Consider the following 19,822-nt stretch of genomic DNA (forward strand, 5'->3'; position numbering starts at 1 on the left):
ATTGATTGTTGTCGTGGGGCGCAATTGGTTGCCAAACATAGTCGAGTTCACGACCAAAAAAACTGATTTTGCTGCATGCACTATTTGTTGATGACATGATACGTTCGTATCCTGACAGTTATTGGTTTCGACAAGTTTGGCTCACAAATGACGATGAGTAGAAACACATTGGTGCACACATACTGACGGAAATCTGAAATTCGTGATTTGTCGGACGCTGCCTTGACTTCTTTTCGGAAGGATGGGGTATGGGCAGCCATTTTTCTAGTTGAGGGTTTCGAGCATTGGGCTTAAGGCGTCCAGCACTTCAATTGCGCTTCGAGCAGACGGTGTCCCCATGCCCACTAAAATCATTCGGATGGCCTCCATTAGGGAACGTAGCACCGAAATGACTTGACGATCTGTCTTAGGTGACTCATCAATGGCCGGAGAAGGCTCCGGTGGGGCCGCGACCTTTTGAGGTTCCTTAGCAAGGAAGCGGCTCGGTATCATAGGCCATTCCTCTAAAGAACTAAAGAGTTATCTGATTCCCTCGTGGAAATGTTGGGCCCATTCGCGGCGCGACTAAGTGGTACCGTAGTGAAGCGGGTACTATCGCTTCGCGCATGCGCCTTCTTTGAAGACGTACGATGTCGTCGACGTCGACGCCGGACTACTTCGGCTGCCTCCCTGTGAGCCGTATTGTCTCTGGCCATTTGCTTCAGAACCACGCGCTCCCTCTTGATGTGGGGACAGTCTTTCGACGAGGCTGCGTGAGGGCCGCTACAGTTGGCGCACTTCAGAAGCAGACGGTAGGAACCTGAAATTAGGCACGGCATGTTAAACACTCGAGAGCACAGCCATACTACGATTCTAGTGTTCATGGTACTTGCCAGGAGTAGTGCCGGGCGAGGAACGAAGTCCAGTCCACCAGCAACACTTCCCCGCCGAGGGAATGCAAAAGAGTTAAGACTGTCGGTGACGGCACGAGTGGTGATCAAGGTCATCATCTGCGACGCAAGGAGGAAAGTAAACAACCAGAAAAGAACAGCGGGAACCGCAAAGAAATGGACCACTCACCGTAGCTGCTGCACGGCCGGGCTCCGCTCCAGACCGTGGGCGACGTAAGGTCGCCGCAATAGCTAATAGCTGGCGAGGCAATTTCCGAATGGCGTTTGCTTCCGTGATTCCACATTTCGCTCGATAGCACTGACGCGCCCGGGCTACCTTGTCACGAAATGGTGGGGTCGGGTCGCAAGGCCATTCGGAAGGGTCCATGTCCCTGACGCACTCGTAGAGGACGGCTATCAGCTGTAGCCTGCGCAGTATGAGCTAAGCTTTATATCCGTTAAAACCTGAAGCTATACGCTGCCACCCCGCAATACGTGGCCCGTCCTCTTCGATTCCGGCACGGAGAAGACCCATGTGGCCGCAAGCCATGCCCACGAAACCTCGGGCTTATAGCTAAGCAATTTTGTAATGTAGTTATACATTACAAAATTAAAAAACAGTTAACTTCCCTAAGGCGTGCGCCACCCTCGCCAGCTTGACCATCTACAATATGCACAAAGACCACCTGATGAGCGTTTAGGACGCCCGATGCGAAGCTCGCAGAGACGACGCTCGCCGTGACGAGGGGTTGCTGCGCAGGTCCTGGGGTTAGTGGCCACACTCAGACTTGGGTGTCCAGTTGCCGCCGATGTGCAAACTGCCACAGCCGTGGAAGGATAGTTGCTCAGAAGCATCTGATCTGGAACGTAGGCAAGAAAACACTTGGAATTTCCAGCAGGAACCAGTGCTGCCAAATAGTCACGTGTAATATTGTCACATCTGTGGGCGAACATTTTCCACACGCCAGGACCAAATATATTCAGGAAAGCATCTATACGCTGCGAGGAAGTCCCTTGCTGGTAACCTGCGCCCAAATTCTCTGCAGCTGACTTAACTAAAACCCATTCAACCAGTCCAAGTTATGTGCGTCTGAGTGGCCGGCGCTTGAAAAAAAAAATATGGAAGTTTCGAAACCAGGTACAGCGCCTTGATAAAATGCCTTTCAAACCTCGGACATCGAGTTCAAGTGTCAGCTATTCACGCGTTCAAGCAATATATAATATCAACCAAGAAAGTCATCTGTAAATAAGAAGCTACACTTCCCGCTCCTCATCGTCATGTTTCAAGCATCATATTCGGCTTTGAAAATAAAATTACACGATGTTCAGTTTGGCCACGTTCTTTCCGAACATATGATGACCCAAAACGTACGAAACTGGTGGTCATCACACCGTAGTGGAGCAATTCAGTGCCCTAACGAAAGCGCTAACCAGCTTTGCTGAAACCATCAAAATTTAGTCTTACTCGCACTGGAGACGCAAAAAGTGGCCGAGCTCGGTTACGTGAGCCTTTGGTAACGCGTGTCATTGAAACTTGCAGTCAGCTGCAGAAAGCGCAACCGGAGCTGGCCATCCATAAGATGAGATTCAGAAATCTCGCAAAATAGCATCCGTGTAATAATTCAGGCATGTCGCATTGACTTCAGCTCTCTGCTAATATAAACAACTATTGCCCATATTTGTACACTGCATTTTTTTAGGCTTGTAGCGCAGCTCAGAAAGAGCAAAAAGGAAGGTGGAAGGGGTAATGAAAGGGAACGGAGAACAGAGTGAACGTTCCCTTTCATTACCCCTTCCACCTTCCTTTTTGCTGTTTGAGCTGCGCTACAAGCGTAAAAACGTCATGATATAGCAACTCGCCCAAACTGCCACGCTTTTTTATACTGCAGCATGTCAAAGCGAAAAAGCACATCTCACGTCAAAAAAATTTCACACGTTTTTCACTGCCAGAATAATATTTCCCCCGAGATCTCGGACATATTGTCCACAATATGTAAAATTTCCCACCTTTTGGCAAAACTGCCTCGGACGTTCTCCTCGCTGACCACCATCCAGAACGATCATCTGCAAAACGAGAACAGCAGCGGGCATATTGTTGAGCACTCGAGGACAGAGCCGAAGTACGAGACGTCGGTAGGCGATACTCACCAGTAGTGGCGGGCGAGGAGCAAGGTTCCGACTGCCAGCAGGAGGCCATGGGTGAGGGAAGGTAATTTAACAAGCACGGTGCGCCAGAGTACGAGTGTTACTCTAGACTATCTCCCGAGGGGAACGTTGAGAGGATGCCAGACGGGGAGCAGCCCACTGGATAATTTATGGGCTTCAATCGAACGCAGACGTCGGGATCCTGAAAAGACAAGATTCCGTACTGAGCATTTCCACTAAAACATCCCAAAGCGTTTTGCACAGAAAAGATTTCTCGGTTTCTTGAAAAAGCACGAAAGTGGTCTCGCGACACCAGTGGAGTTTTGAGCGGGACAAGTTAACTGAGCTACCAATGTTGCAAACAAAGGAAGCAATAATAAAATATTGAACGGTAGCTAGAATGCAGTATGAATATAAATTTATAAATATAAATAAAATAAAATATATATAATATATAATATAAATATATATATATAATATATATATATATATAATATATAATATAAATATATATATATAATGTATTAATATAAATATAAATATATATATAAATATAAACTTATAAAATGAAGTCAAATAATAAGCACTCTTCAGGGAGTTTTCTTACAGAATTAGTGGGTGGGGGCTTAACCTAATTAGAAGCTATCTCCGTAATTGTAGCAATGTGTTTCACAGGTGCATCTATCTCCAAGCTAATGTCAGTGAATAAAGGTGTATCACAAGGGCATTTTAGGCCAGGTTTTATTTTTGCTTTATTGTAAATAATAACGCTAACATTGCACCAATAGAAAAAAAAGTTTTGTACGCGGATGATATGAGGCCTCATGCTAACCTTCAATCTTCATCAGATCGTTTCACGCCCCACCCGCTCACAGGGAAATACTCGGAACATATTAGATCTAATGTTTTTCAGTAACCACTTCGACATAAATCGCATAAAAACTGATGTAATTCATGGTATATCAGACCACGACGTACCAGTGTGCACCGTGCTTCTTGGTGGCAGCATAACCACTCATTCTTCTGTATCTGCAGTAACAGACTTCGAAAACCCTGACGATAATAGCATACTAATGCACCTCGCTCATGAATTCCAGCAGTTTTCAGAAATTGGCTCCGATGCTTCAGTAGATGTAAATTCCCTTTGGTTTCACTTCAAACCGGTTGTACTTTAATGCATTACTCATTACGCAACCAGAAAAACAAAGCGTCCTCCAAAAAATAATCCATGGATCACGCGAGAAGTTATTCAAGCAAAGCGAGGTTTGAAAACATTACGTAAGGCAATAAAAACAAAAGGCAGTGGAGAATCCAGAAATTACCGGACGCCATCGCGGAATTCAAGCTTAAAGCTAAACGTGCAAAACAGCAATACTTTGATGTAACACTGCCTAATTTTCTTGTTGATAACCCTCAGAGGTTCTGGAATTACTTTCGTACTAATAAAAATGCTACATCACATTCTCTTCCCGAAGAAAAAACTGCCAAGGCTAACGCATATAACGATTTTTTTTTCGGTCAGTGTTTAATATAGATAACATTATTCCGCCACTTGCAACGCAACATCACGCGAAAATCGCTAAACTAGACATGACGGCTGCCGGTATTTTCAATCTACTGCTTAAACTTGACCCTAAGAAAGGTAGTGGCCCCGACGACGTACCTAATACTTTCCTCAAAAGATATGCAGAGTGGGGCAGTAAATATCTTGGCCTAGTTTTCCGGAAATCACTTAAGACTTCACAACTACCTCATGATTGGAAAATTGCAAAGGTAATCCCGATCCACAAGGAAGGTGACACATTACCTTCAAATTTCAGACTCATTTCACTAACTAGCACGCCATGTAAACTTCTAGAACACAATACTGAAGCACATGACCGTATTCCTAGAGCACATTAATTTTTTTCTCACCCAACCAACACGATTTTCGCAGTGGTCTATCGACAGTAACTTAACCAACGGAACTAGTCCACGATCTTGCTGTTACAGTTAATAACCGCGGTCAAACTGACTTGATTCTACTCGATTTGTCCAAGGCTTTCGACTATGTATGTCACAGCAAATTAATAGCTAAAGTTGAAAAGGTTTTCGGTATAGGAGAACTTTCTGCTTGGATAAAAGGTTTTTTAAGTAACCGCTCGCAATTTGTGGTTTACGAAAAAACGCTTCCTAACACAGTCGCAGTAACATCAGGAGTCCCCCAAGGGTCTGTGCTCCGAATATTAGTTTTCTTACTCTATATTAGCGATATCACAGCTAACATCGATTGCAATATAAAGCTATTCGCAGACGACTGCGTCATATACAGAGAAATTAACAATTACAATGATATTAAATGATTCTGTAGCTGACATAGCTGATTGGTGCTCCAAATGGCAGGTACAAATAAACATACGAAAGTCCGCGACCATGACTAACCAGGAAAATGGTATCATCAATTTTTGTTTACGCAATTAACGGCACTCCACTTCACAAAGTTGAAGAACACAAATATCTAGGCGTTACATTAACCTCGGAGCTCAAATAGGACAAACATATTAGTAATATAATCTCAAAGGCACTGCGCAAACTATTTTGCTTAACAAGAAGCCTGGCGCTCGCAACCAAGTTAACGAAGGCGCTAGACTACACATCATTTGTAAGGCCTGTTCTTGAATACGCTAACACAGGCTGGTTCCCGCATACACTGACTAACATAAGTAAGCTAGAATCAATACAAAGGAAAGCTGCGAGGTTCATCCATAAGAAATATAGACGTACCTGACTCGCCAACACATCTTTTAACCCAGTCCGTTTGCAAACGATATCCACAAGAGCGAAACACGCTGGCTCAAAATTCTTGTTTCAACTACTAACTATAATTACTATAGAATAGATACCTCCCAATACATTTCATTCTCCGAGGCTCGACCTTCACGTAACAAGCATGCGCACACATTGACTGAATACGCATGCAAAAATGACACATTTAAGCATTCTTTTTTCCCGCTCGCGATAGCACAATGGAACCAACTTGATCCTACTATCACCAACATCGAATCATTATCCGGATTTATCTCACAAATAGAAAAAACTGAATAACAGTACCTTTTATGCATGCAGGGACACCTATCTGTGCTATTATAATATCTGTGCAATATCTGTAACATCTGCAATATCTGTGATTGTTATAAAGCAGCTTGCTCTTTTACATTTCTTTTTTATTATTATTTATTATTTCGTTTAATCTTAACATCGTTTAATTGTATAGTACTATGTATAACTTGCACTGCCTATGTCTGTTTTTTTTACTTTTTGTATAATCTATACTTTGATTTCCTTGCATTGTACAGCTGAATTATTGTACTGCCCAACTGCCACGCTCTCGAAGGAGAGCAGCGGTATTGAAAAAAAAATTGTTTATAAATGATAAAATCAAACAGGCAGTTAAGGGAGTTGTCAAAGTTGTCAGATGTGACCGAGCTTCAATTGAAGCACATGAAGTAAGCAACGTGAGCATTTTTGTAAACGTATCGAAGCACGGGAGTAAACCCTTTATGCCTAGCGGCATTGATAATACAGAGCGGACATGCAGTACACTATTATTGAATGCTTTTCATGACTACGTTGGAATGACCACGTTGGCATTTTAAACATGAAGCGATCTGGTAGAATAGGTGCTTTAGGAAGGACGAGACCAAATGCCACTGAGATGCAGGTCAAGCCCATCTTCGATACGATCACAGATCCAGGATGTATCGTCATGTGGGGCACAACTTCTAGCACTAAAATTAAAAGGCGAACGACGAAATAAAGCATTTCCTTTCGCTTCAATACTGCCGAAGAACAGACTACTAGGGATTCCAGAGTTCGTTACAAAACGAACCACACAAGTGCATACTGGCGACATTAATACTGAGGTTAAGAGATCTACAAAAAACTTGAACCAAGGACAAATTACGGCAGACAGCCTTGACTTCTTGAACCCCGCTGTCGGGAATGGTTGCAATATTGAAACTGAAATTCAGCAAGCGCAGTCCTAGAAACATTTCAGAAAGCTAACAATCCTTGTTTTTTTTTTTTTTTTGCCTACGCTTAGGTAGTATAAAGCATTTTCTTTTTTTTTTTTTTTTGCTTTTTAGATGCCACGTTTCCCGGGGCTATCCAAGTTCACGCTACAAACTGTTAGTAGTGTTTTCCTCGCCTAAAAAAGTTTTGTATTGCCTTATCGTTGTTACAGACTTGTTCTTTCATCTTTACTCGCTAACGGTGCATACTATCTTCGTACTCCTTTTTGCTAATTCCCTGTATCCTCCCCTCACGCAATACTCCTTCGGGAGCCTGTGAGGTAACTTAATAAGTAATTGCTGACAGAACGTTAAGCTTTGTTTAGTCATGTGATGAATTATAATTACTACATAGTTATTGCATTTCATACTTGCTTATGAAATGGTAGTCCAGAGAAGTGAATTTTGATGAAGTGCATAAAAATTTACATTTCTTCCTATTTTAGTGACAATTTTTTGCTGGAATACAAAATTTTGGTGACAGGGACTTAAGTCAGCTACCGACAAGCACTTGTATTCTCTGGTATTCCTCATTCCATTTCCTTCGTCGTATATTTGTTTAAGCGATCAAACAACTTTATGTAACGAAAGGGAAGGTGAATCTGAAACGAACTGAAGCAATAAGGCTCATTTTTCAACCACTCGTGGACACAGCCGTACTACGAGTGGCCTGTGCATGGTACTTGCCCGTAGCTAAGAAGGGCGACGAGCGATCTCGTCTGCCGGCGAGACCACACCGGCGAAGGGGAACGGTCGGTCACGGTAGGAGCGGTGCTCGAGGCCATCTCCTGAGGGGGACGTTGGGAGGATGGCAAACGTGGAGCAGCGCGCTGGATATCCATCTTACACGTGGGCTGCAATCGAAAGCACAGGTCAAGATTCTGGAACAATAAGGCATGGATGCAGTAAGGCTAAGTGCTGGGGGAGTTGGTGCATACCGAACGAGGAATTAAACCAGTTAAACAGGCGCATACAATGCAAAGAAGAGCATAGGAAGGTGCTTTATTTTTTTACTATCAAGCGACTCAACAAGCATCGTGCTGTGCACTTATTTGTACTGTATATGCATCTTGAGGGCTGGTTGCTTGTTTAATAATGCATGGGCATGGCAGTGCTACCAGCACTCACCTCGTAATTCACAAGTTCTACGTCCTGCAGCTAACGTTCGCGCCGGATCTGCCGGCGCGCGTGAAACAAGCGGTGCGGTTCAATGAGACTTTGGCTGCGCAGGAGCACATCGCCACATGCTGCTCCCTGCTACATCTTTCGTCGGATTAAATGGCATGACTGAACGGCTAAACGTGTGGACGGCTCTGCACATATCGACATAGCGCAACGATACCTCCGAACTTGAAAACGCCGCACCGTCAACGCCTTGGTGACCGGGCATGGCAGCGCTACCTGAACTCTGGTCTCAAATTAACCCCTCACCTACATTGTGCAGGTGGGTAAACGTTGTGGTACGTGTGTTAGCGCGAGCAGTACCTTTTTAGTAGCGCTGGCTTTCCCACGACCATTCTTTGGGATCGACACGGTTGTGTACTTCAGCTAGTTTATGCGAGGGCACATTGAAACCAACCCAAGACTAGAGCTGGAGGTGATCGCTAAGGAGCTTGAGGAAATTGCTGTCGATATTAAGGACATTTAGTAAAAGAGACTGGTTGAATAAAAGAAACTCGTTAAGAATGTCGCAAAAAAAATTTAATGCTTGCGAAATCTAGGTTATTAGTATGAATGGAATGATTGAAACAATAACAAGACCATCTAGAAAACGTCGATAGGTTATCAAATTATATCGGTTTACGGCATACGGTGTCTATAGCAAACGAGTACGCAAGCAGAATATACCGTTGCTACGGGGTTTGACAGTTGGAAGCCAGGTTACGTGGAATCGTGCGCAGAGCACCCGAGTCATTCCCAACAGACGCAAGCGGGTGTTGGAGCGCCGAACTTTGCATCATCTCGGCAGTAAAGAGGCCGGCGTGACACACGAGCTCTCTTCGGCTTACACAATCGGGACGTGCTCGGTCCGGAAGCGGCAACTATCGAAAGCATCCACGGTTAATGCAAGGTAAGACGAAAGGCAAAGCAAACCGTCTTATATGCAAGCTCTCCAATTATCGAAGGATATTTCGATGAGGTTACAAATTGAAAAATACGGGATATGGTTTATCGAGGAAGACGGCAAGAAAAGCACGAAAAAAAAACAGAAGCTCGGGACGGGACTAAAGAATCCGTACGAGACACGAGAAAGCGTCGCTCGCGTTCGACAAGCTATGCAACAGCAATCGGCCATGCTTGTGTGGTGCGACCGTAAAAAACAAAGGGCCATTGGAGACAAATGTGGGGTCATCGAACATGTTGGAATTTCTGTGAAACGAAGCTTTCTTAAAGCTGTTCATACCGGCGTGTTTGTCGGAAAAAAAACAGGTGAGTGCAAGTTCTATCGCGTAATTAACCGCGCTACACAATTACACATCTTAAGCAGGCTTGTATTGGTTCGTGTCTTATTTTAATTGCACCGGCTGCGTCCTCGGCAATGACCCGTTATGTGCATGTGCCATTGCACCACCCACTTTTTGGCAGCTCCCCCGCTGAGGCTATGAGCCACAGTATTAAAATCTATTGTAAAATGTCATGGAAGCACTCGAACAATGAGCAAGAGAGCAATTTCTTGTCGCGAGCACGTGCTACTTTAATAAACCGCTCATACTTGAAGCAGTCATCGGTCTATCGTTTTCATCAATGGTGCTGTGAACCAGCCTACTACCTCTCCGCCCATAAGGAAGGTCAACCTGCTAAGAAGCAGAATAGGAAACGGTGGTGGAGCAGTGGATCGGGCAACATGACCGAAGAGAAGACCATATATAAGCATCGGACCAGCTCACTGAGAAGCAAGACGCCATTGTTACACGACTAGAAATGAGCGAAGCATATATTTACGAAGAAAAGCAAAGCGATTCACCCTAGATCACGAAGCTGATCAACGCAATTACCAGACAAAAGTTGCACACAACGCAAGAGAATAAGCGAAAGCCTCAACAGCGCCAAAGAACAAATGGAGGAATTTGTAAGAGAAAATACTTCCGAAGCAGCATTTGAATTATAGAGTGCGACATGAAAATAACGACTATCTTGCCTAGAATAGAGTTCAGAATTCAAGAGGCCATACAGTTAGATTTGGACAATGGAACGCAGGTGGCATCACAGTTCAGAAGACGCAAGTGAAATACATGAGCTTCCAATTCTGGAAATAAAGTTTGGCGGAAGAGCCCTGGAGTGGAATCGCTTCTGGACTCAATACAAGTGAGCAGTTCACTTCAGACCTAACATGAGCAAGGGACAAGTTTATTAGCACCTCTAACCGGAAACACAGCGTATGCTCTAGAAGGGCTTCATTGCTTTATCTGGATATGAAAGTTCCGATGAAGCGATAAAAATACTGCGAACAACGTTCGGAAATCGTGAGCAATCACTGGAGCTGCGCATGAGTGCGCTCTGCAGTCTAGAGAAAGTGAGGTCTGTGCAAGAAACTGATTAACTACGCAAGATAGTGCCCCGAGAGCAGTTGAAGAGATTGTCGGTATGCGCCTTCAGTGATTCCAGTGCCAGTTTCGCGTCGATGCTGACAGCGTTGAAGAGAGCAATTCCACCGGAGTTATCAGTGCAGTTCAGGTCAAACGAAGCAATGAAAAACAGCTCAGCCATGAAAGCTAGCGCGCAAAGCAACAGGAAAGCAATGCAAGGAAAAGCTGGGCAGGCTTAAGTTATTCCAGCGAATGACACGCAGAAAGGCATGTCATTAAACGACTATCTGGAGGCAGGACATCAACTCTAAGGAAAAAGTGGCCCTATTTGGAGACGTTTAAAAGGCATTTCTGCAAATTTCGATGCACTAAGAGGACAGATGCCATGAGATTTCTGTGGTGGGTGCATGATGATGAGAGAAAAAGCTGCGGAATGAAGTACAAACCTGCCGCATGACGAGTGACTTCCGGTAAAACTCCGAGCCCGTTACTTCTGGCAGCTACAATCAAGCACCATTTAAAACAAGTGGCTGAGTGATTTGAAGATGCGAGAACCAGTGCAGAAAGATTTACGTGGATGATGTAATCCTAGGGGCAGCAATGTTTTAAGGTGCTGTCAAGTTATACAAAAAGGCAAAACAACTGATCAAAGAGGTGGCGATAAACTTCGGGTAATGGACAGCTAATGAAGAGAGCCTAAACAAGATAGACGAAAACGAAAGGGACGACGATGACATAGGGATGCGATCGAAAGGATACACCATGCTTCTTGCCATTTTATGGGAGTACTCAAAAGACGTGCTATCCTTTGAACAAGTATGCATCCTTACCAGCAACAACGTACTTAATCGAAAGGACAGTGCAGCACAAGCAGCAGGAAAGATATTTGATGCGCTTAGCTTGTCACCTTTTACGATACGCGCAGAGATAGCCTTTCAAAAATTAGAGAAGGGAGGATGCGCGAGATGAGCCACTCCTTAAATCGGAACGCGACAAGTGGAGGGACCCGATTTCTAAAACGAAGGAGCTGCTGGTTTCAGTTCTCCAATACTACGCAAGCAAGGATCAAATAGAACAAGCATACAATCTGTACGTCGACGGAAGTGCAACAGCATACGAAGCGGCACTATACTTGGCAGTCATGTAAACCGATGGAACAAAGTCAAGCCTACCGACAGCGAAAAGCGACGCAGTTCAAATCAAAGAGCCAAGTTTCACGAGACTTGAGCTAATGGCAGCGGTGATGGCATCAAGGCTAGGCGTCTAAATCAAAAGTCATTTCACCACAAGAATTGAAGCGGCCTGCTTGACCGACTCAATGATTGTACTTCATTCTATCACAGGAACAAGCAAAGGGGATACATTTGTTAATAGTCGCAGAAGCAAGAGGAAACACAAACGAGCGAATCGTGCATTCAAGTTGAGGACAATCTGGGGGATCTACACACACGTGGTGTAAGCGCAAAGACGTTGACGGACTCGAAAAATAGGGTGGCATGTACCCGAATGAGTTACATCTGTGGAGCCGCAAAGAGCAAGCGTAATTCACGCGAATGTAGAGGTGGACGATGAAAACGAATCACATTGTCGCACCCGCACAGGAACAAGAGAATAAACTAATCTTGGAAATCAAATTAGTCATACGGGCGGCATCTAACAGCATGTGTCTGCAAGTTCATAGACAACGCAAGATCACAAAGGCCGTTTACAGGCCGTTTAATTGCAGAGACATAGGATACGACGAAAGTACTACTCAGGCAGGCAAGTGAAAATGTCGATTCCAGCTCTGAGTAAATTAAAATAAATGGTCAAGTATTGTCACAACAAAGGACTCTCAAGACAAAAGACTTGCACCACAGCCGAGAATCAAAGCCGGCACGTCATCGCATTTCCAAAGGACGGGTATTTCACTGAACCGCCAATACGTCACGTTGATCAAATATTGCTTGGCGAATTTCAAGCAAAGCTAGCGCAAGTGCGGGTTAAGTTGCGAATATTGCAGGGCCGCCAAGATGTGAAGAGTGCTTTAAATAAATGCATAGTCTGCAAGGGCCGTAACACATCATCAGCATGGTTACGCCCACTGCAGGGCAAAGGCTTCTCCCATACTTCAACTACCCCGGTCATGTACTAATTGTGGCCATGTTGTCCCTGCGAACTTCTCAATCTCATCCGCCCACCTGACTTTCTGCCGCTCTCTGCTACGCTTCTCTTCTCTTGGAATCCAGTACGTAACCCTTAATGACCATCGGTTATCTTCCCTCATTCTTTTTTTTCCCTCCCTTTTTCTTGATTTCAACTAAGATATCATTAACTCGCGTTTGTTCCCTCACCCAATGTGCTCTTTTCTTATCCCTTAACGTTCAATTCAATTCTATTTTATTTCCCAGAAGCACCTGGATGGCTTGTTGGCTAAAAGCTGCTAGAGCAGCTTGACAAAAGGCGCAGGAAGCCGTTACAAGGCATAGCGGACAAGACACAAAAAAAAGTGTTATAATCGCAAGCAATGGAATCAAACACGATTTCAGTTTGAGAAATCAGTTTTACAAGATACGCCAAAGATCAGCAAATTAAGTATTGAAAGAAAGAAACAATATTGAGAACAGGTAACGAAAAGACACAAAGTTGTAGTTCATTCTCAAATAACAAATTCAAGTGCACTGTACGCAATCAGTACGCATGAAAACACGAAATAAGAAAACAATATGAATTACAACACGATACATAAGCAATCGCAAACACTCTGTACATAAATACACAATAGGCCAGAAACACTTGTGTCAAACCTAAAGGTCACTCACATTACGCTGGATCTTTTATTTAGTTACAATTGCACAACATATGTTCAAAGCTGCCTTCTACTATATCCAGCATTATTTTGGTGCTTATCAAGTGTTAGGGGAACATTGTGAGCCAGTGACTGAAATATAATTCGTACGAAAATGTGGTATCGCCCACATATCAGTACATCGCGTTTTAACAGTCGACCAGTAACGTTGTAACGATGCCAGAGAAGAGAGGTAATTAACGATTTTAGTTGATGAAAAATTAAAATTAAACCAACAACGTTACACCTATGATTCTTTCCATAGCTCATTGCGTCATCCTCAATTTAAGTAGAACCCTTTTCGTAAGCCTCCAGGTTTCTGCCCCGTGCGTGAGTTCTGGTAAGACACAGCTGTTATACTTTTCTCTTGAGGGATAATGGCAACCTGCTCTTCATGATCTGAGAATGCCTGCCAAACGCACCCCAGCCCATTCTTATTCTTCTGGTTATTTCAGTCTCATGATCCGGATCCGTGGTCACTACCTGCCCTAAGTGGATGTATTCCCTTACCACTTCCAGTGCCTCGCTACCTATCGTAAACTGCTGTTCTCTTCCGAGACTGTTAAACATTACTTTAGTTTTCTGCAGATTGATTTTCAGACCCACCCTTCGGCTTTGCCTCTCCAGGTCAATGAGCATGCATAGCAATTCGTCCCCCGAGTTACTAAGCAAGGCAATATCAGCGAATCACGAGTTACTAAGGTATTCTTCATTAACTCTTATCCCCAATTCTTCCCAATCCAGCTCTCTGAATACCTCCTGTAAACACGCTATGAATAGCATTGGAGAGATCGTATCTCCCTGCCTGACACCTTTATTGGGATTTTGGTGCTTTCTCTATGGAGGACTACGGTGGCTGTGGAGCCGCTATAGATCTCAGTATTTTTACATACGGTTCATCTACACCCCGATTCCGTAATGCCTCCATGACTGCTGAGGTTTCGATTGAATCAAACGCTTTCTCGTAATCAATGAAAGCTATATATAAGGGTTGGTTATATCCCGCACATTTCTCTGTCACCTGAAAGTGTGAATATGGTCTTGTATGTAACCTTTACGAAATCCAGCCTGGTGCTTTGGTTGACAGAATCAGAAACACCTTAGACTTGCATATGTAATTAATACTTTGTAGGCAACGGACAGTAAGCTGATCGGTCTATAATTTTTAAAGTCTGGCGTCCCCTTTCTTATGGATTAGGATTATGTTAGCGTTTTTCCAAGATTCCGGTACGCTCGAAGTCATGAGGCATTGCGTATACAGGGTGGCCAGTTTTTCTAGAGCAATCTGCCCGCCATCCTTCAACAAATCTGCCGTTACCTGATCCTCCCCGGCTGCCTTCCCCCTTCGCATAGCTCCCAAGGCTTTTTTTACTTCTTCCGGCGTTACCTGTGGGATTTCGAATTCCTCTAGACTATTTTCTCTTCCATTATCGTCGTGGGTGCCACTGGTACTGTATAAATCTATAGAACTAGCCACTTGAACTATCTCATCCATATTAGTAATGATATTGCCGGCTTTGTCTCTTAACGCATACATCTGATTCTTGCCAATTCCTAGTTTCTTCTTCACTGCTTTTAGGCTTCCTCGGTATTCATTATCCGCATCTTATTTTGTTCTGCAAAGTCTACTAATAGCTCTCCCCTGCTATTCCTAGTGCATATGCCATATTCCCTCACTGCCTTGTCTCCAGCCTGCTTCTTGCCTACCTTGGCATTGAAGTCTCCCATCAGTACAGTGTATTTTGTTTTGACCTGACCCATCGCTGATTCCACGTCTTCATAGAAGCTTTCGACTTCCTGGTCATCATGACTGGATGTAAGAGCGTACACCTGTACGACCTTCAAATTGTACCTCTTATTAAGGTTCTCAACAAGACCTGCCACCCTCTCGTTAATGCTATAGCATTCCTGTACGTTACCAGCTATAGTCTTAATCAGGAATCCGACTCCTATTTCTCGCCTCTCCGCTAAGCCCCGGTAACAGAGGCCGTGCCCGCTTTTTAGCACTGTATATGCTTCACTTGTCCTAACTTCAATGAGCCCTATTATATCCCATTTACTGGCCTCTAATTCCTCCAATAGCACTGCTACACTCGCCTCACTAGATAACGTTCTAGCGTTAAACGTCGCCAGGTTCAGATTCCAATGGTGGCCTGCCCGGATTGGACAGGCCGCCAATCCGACAAGACAGAGTCAACGAATCGGGGTAATTGCAAGTCACAGGAGCTGACCTCACCGGAAGACTTTATGCGAAAAACAAATACGACATTGTGGAACAATACGTTTTCCCCTGCGCGGTAACGAGAGGAGTACACTTGCAGATGACCAATGAGATGTCGATGTGCAGTTTTCTTTTTGAAGCTTTCCGGCAATTCACCGCACGACTGGGTATACCTGCCGTAATCTGTTCGTACAACGCCAGCACCTTTACTAAGGCCGAGAAGGAAATGCTTGAAGCTGTTGGGCACGAATGAGCGAAGGATTACTGCAGTACCCACCAATGGAAAACAATAGCCGAGTGTGCCCCGTGGAGGTGTGGGAGGATTTTTCGAGTGCCTCACACGAAGCCTGAAGACATTGATGCGAAAAATATTCTCAGTGGAGCAGCCACGCACAAATGTAGCAGAAGTTGAAGGAGCGCTCAACAATTGACCGTTAACATACGTGCATGGCGAACCTAATGAGCCCATGCCTCTGATACCTGCCAACATAGGCGGACGCCAACAACTTCAAAGTGGACAAACAAGGCTATACAACGGAGACGTTGAAGAAACACGGCGAAGCAGATGCGAACTCGTAAAAGCTTGGTGGATGAGATGGCATCGCGAATATTTTAAGTAAATAGGTGCTAATGTTCTGGTGTTAAGACCGAGTCAGGCGTTTTTTCATCATTCATCATTAGTACAGAAGGAGGTCCCGGAGTTACAAGAACTGTCAGGGGGACCTCCTATTAGTAATTTAACATTGCATGATTTAATACATTTTGGCAACATAGCAGCGACAGACATCAGAAAACACGAAGTTAATGAAAAAATAAACAAATACAAAAAGTTGCTTACAATAACTGAAGTTCAAAACATAAGCAAATGAAACCGATACAGCGTATGAATAAATAAATAGGTAGTAATTGACACGTTATGGAAACATAGGAATGACATATGTCAAAGGACACGGGGTTAATTAACAGATAATTAGAAATAGATATATGCTTACAATACACAAAGTACAAATGTTATATAGACTATGCGACAAAAAAATTGAAATGCCTAAGAAAGGATAAAAAAGAAGACAAAGGAAGATATAGAATAACCAATAAATAAAGGCTGTCGATAAAATAGGTATGTACAGAATCATTGAAAACTGGGGAATAGATTTGTACACAATATATACTTCTAGCAATGAATCAGTAGCCAGTAGTGTCGTTAGTAAATATTTCTTCGTCTCTCTCCTGAATGTTAATGTGCGGCAGGCTTTAATATGGGGTGCTGGTTTGTTCCAGTATTTAATGGCCGTAAAAAGGGAAGTAAACATTCCATAATTAGTGTTTATTCGAGGGAGCAAAAAATTGTTAGAGGAAAATCTCGTATTGTTAGTGTTGGTAAGAGCAGAGTTATTAAATGCATCTAAAATTATTTCATGATTTAGTGTGCGGTATATTAGTAAAACCAATTTGAGCTGGAGCATGTAACGTAATGGTAGTATTTTTAAGGAACTGAAAATTGGTACTGCATGTGACATGTAACTAGATAAATTAATGATCCTCAAGGCTTGATTTTGTAAATGTTGTAGATGTATTATGTGCGAACAATATGTGTTTCCCCAAACTGAGATTCAGTATTACAAGTGACACTGAATAAATGCGTAATAAAGTGAAGTTCTAACGTTTTGTGGAAAATACGAGCGCGTTAGGATTAGTACTCTTATTCCAAAGACAATTTTTTTTTAGACCATGTCAGCATGCAAGTTAAATTTAAGTTGGGGGTCAAGTTTGACGCCAAGGAAGACAACTTCATGTGCAGGTGACAGAACATGAGTTTGTAAGACGAGCGATGGCGCGGGCGTGATGAAGCGTTTATGTGCATGAAAAAGCATAACCGAGTTTTCGAAGGGTTGACGTGAAGTTTGTTACTTGTGCACCACGCAGATAAGTTGCTTAGGTCAGAATTTAGTCGTTTTATTACAGTATTTATGCATCGAAGAACATATTGGGAAATGTGCCGAATTGAAAGAAGTTACCCTGGTCGCGACGAAATAACAAGGGCTTGTCTAATTCAGAAAGGCAACAAATAATTTCTAGGAACATCTGCGAACATCTTTGAAGGGTGCCTCAAACATCCCGCCATAGCCTATCTCATGCAAGTTGGAAGGCGGGAGCCTGTAAAATATCTTCACAAAGTACTCGAAGACGAGAAAGGCTCCTTGTCGCTAGCTACTGCAATAAACCATTCACGTTCGAAGCAGTCACCGGTCTCCATCGTTCTAACATGCGTCATCAACACGCCGCGGTCATCCGAGAGCTAGTTACGTTGTGCGCAGTGGGGCATATCCCGCTTCTCGGTCCGATACCTCGCTCTGGAAAAGTGCCACACGTATTATTGGTTTGGCAAGTAAATACACGTAATTTATTTAGAGTTTACCACTTCTATCACTCGCCGTGTGAGGGAATGACAGTGTCGACCCTTCTCCCCAACTATGAGCAATGGTGCACAAGCAAAGCCTGCATCGCTGTATGTCCTGTACTACGTAGACAAATCGTGTACGCAAGGCAACATATCACACTAACTCGGCGCTAGAGTGCATACGACGTGAAAAATCACCAATTGCCGTCAATTAACGGAAACAGTACAGAAAGCTTCGCTTATATGGATTCGAACAGCACGTGGGAGCCGCGTAATTTATTTTTCATGCGCTATGGCGTCCAGTACCACCTACGACATGCGAGCAACTGGCAAAGCGGCCACACGTTGCGGCTCTTACTAAGGGCGTTTGTGCCTGAAGTAGTCCCACCTGCTGTGCTCAGAGTCAAGAGCGGCAGTATTGGGAAAAGCACTAACAACTAAATATTAATAACAATGAATAATAATATTACCAATTAACAATAATAATAACAATAATAATAACAATAATAATAACAATAATAATAATAATGACAATAATAACAATAATAATAGGACATAGCGATAGTACGAATAATGTTTAAGCGATATTTACCAGTAGTAGCAAACGAAGTTCCCCGGAGCAGAAGGACGCCATGAACGTGGAAATGCAAAGGAGCCAACGCGGTCAGCCACGGTAAGGGGTGCTCAAGGCCATCTCCGGTGGAGGACGTTGGGAGGATGGCAAACGTGGAGCAGCACGCTGGATATCCTTCTGACTCGTGGTCCGCAATCTCGAAAGCGGACCTCGGGATCCTGGAACGACAACAAGGCTTTTTTTAAGCACTCGAGAAAACCAGATGTACTCCTATTCATCTGTACTGTACGCGGTATTTACCCGGTACAGGGCCACAAGGCAACACCGACGAGGGAACACGGTAGACCGGGCGCGGTGCGAGTGATGCTCTGGAAAATAGCGAGGACACTAAGCCCACATCGAAAAACGAACAGCAACAACGGCAACGAAACGGGCCGCTTACTGTAGCTGCTGCCCGGCCCAGCTCCGACGAGAACAGCAGGCGACGTCCGGCGTCGAGGTGCTGCGTAGAGCGGGTTAGTGCCTAATAGCTGGCGAGGTTATGTCCGAAGGCCGTTTGCTTCCGTCATTCCCACATTTCGCTCGATAGCACGCGCACTGACGCGCGCGGGCTATCTATGTCACGAAATAGTGGGGTCGGGTCGCAAGGCCGTTCGGATGGGTCCATGTCCCTGACGCAGTCGTAAGAGGACGGCTATCAGCTGTAGCCTGCCTAGTGTTAGCTAAGCCTGTGTGCCAGCTAAATCCTGAAGCTATACACCGCCACCCCGCAACACGTGGCCCATCCTCTTCGATTCCGGCACGGAGAAGACCCGTGTGGCCGCAAGCCATGCCCACGAAACCTCGGGCTTACAGCTAAGCAAGAACACTAACTTTACGCAATTCTGTAGTGCAGCTATACAACCCTAGTGAGCGCTAGCTAGTGCAACTGAACAGTTAACTTCTCTAAGGCATGCGCCACCCTCGCCAGCTAGACCATCTAGAAATAAATGCACAAAGTGCACACACAGGCCTTTTGAGCGTTTAGGACGCTCGATGCGAAGCTCGTAGAGACGACGCTCGCCGTGACGAGGGGTTGTCGCGCAGGTCCTGGGGTTAGTGGCCACGCTCAGAGTTCATCCACAGTTCAATAGTCCCGGCGCCGTCGGGGGGTGGGAACGCGCACAAACAAAAGAACGAGTACTCCGCAGGAACGACTTGCGGCTCATATAC

General features: G+C 44.4%; 1 protein-coding gene and 1 long non-coding RNA gene across 5 annotated transcripts in view; both read right to left on the minus strand.

Moving 5' to 3' along the window:
* Positions 1-19,822, minus strand: part of LOC142588274 (uncharacterized) — a 57,804-nt gene that overhangs the window by 13,650 nt on the left and 24,332 nt on the right. The gene's annotated exons all lie outside the window — the stretch shown is intronic.
* Positions 7,759-19,536, minus strand: LOC142587239 (uncharacterized). The gene is made up of 4 exons (XR_012829407.1): positions 19,053-19,536; positions 18,911-18,978; positions 18,629-18,828; positions 7,759-7,917 (listed from the first exon to the last, which is right to left on the minus strand). It is a non-coding gene; the product is annotated as an uncharacterized LOC142587239 (long non-coding RNA).

This window comes from Dermacentor variabilis, chromosome 7 (assembly GCF_050947875.1).
Source record: "Dermacentor variabilis isolate Ectoservices chromosome 7, ASM5094787v1, whole genome shotgun sequence".
Classification (NCBI taxonomy): domain Eukaryota; kingdom Metazoa; phylum Arthropoda; class Arachnida; order Ixodida; family Ixodidae; genus Dermacentor; species Dermacentor variabilis.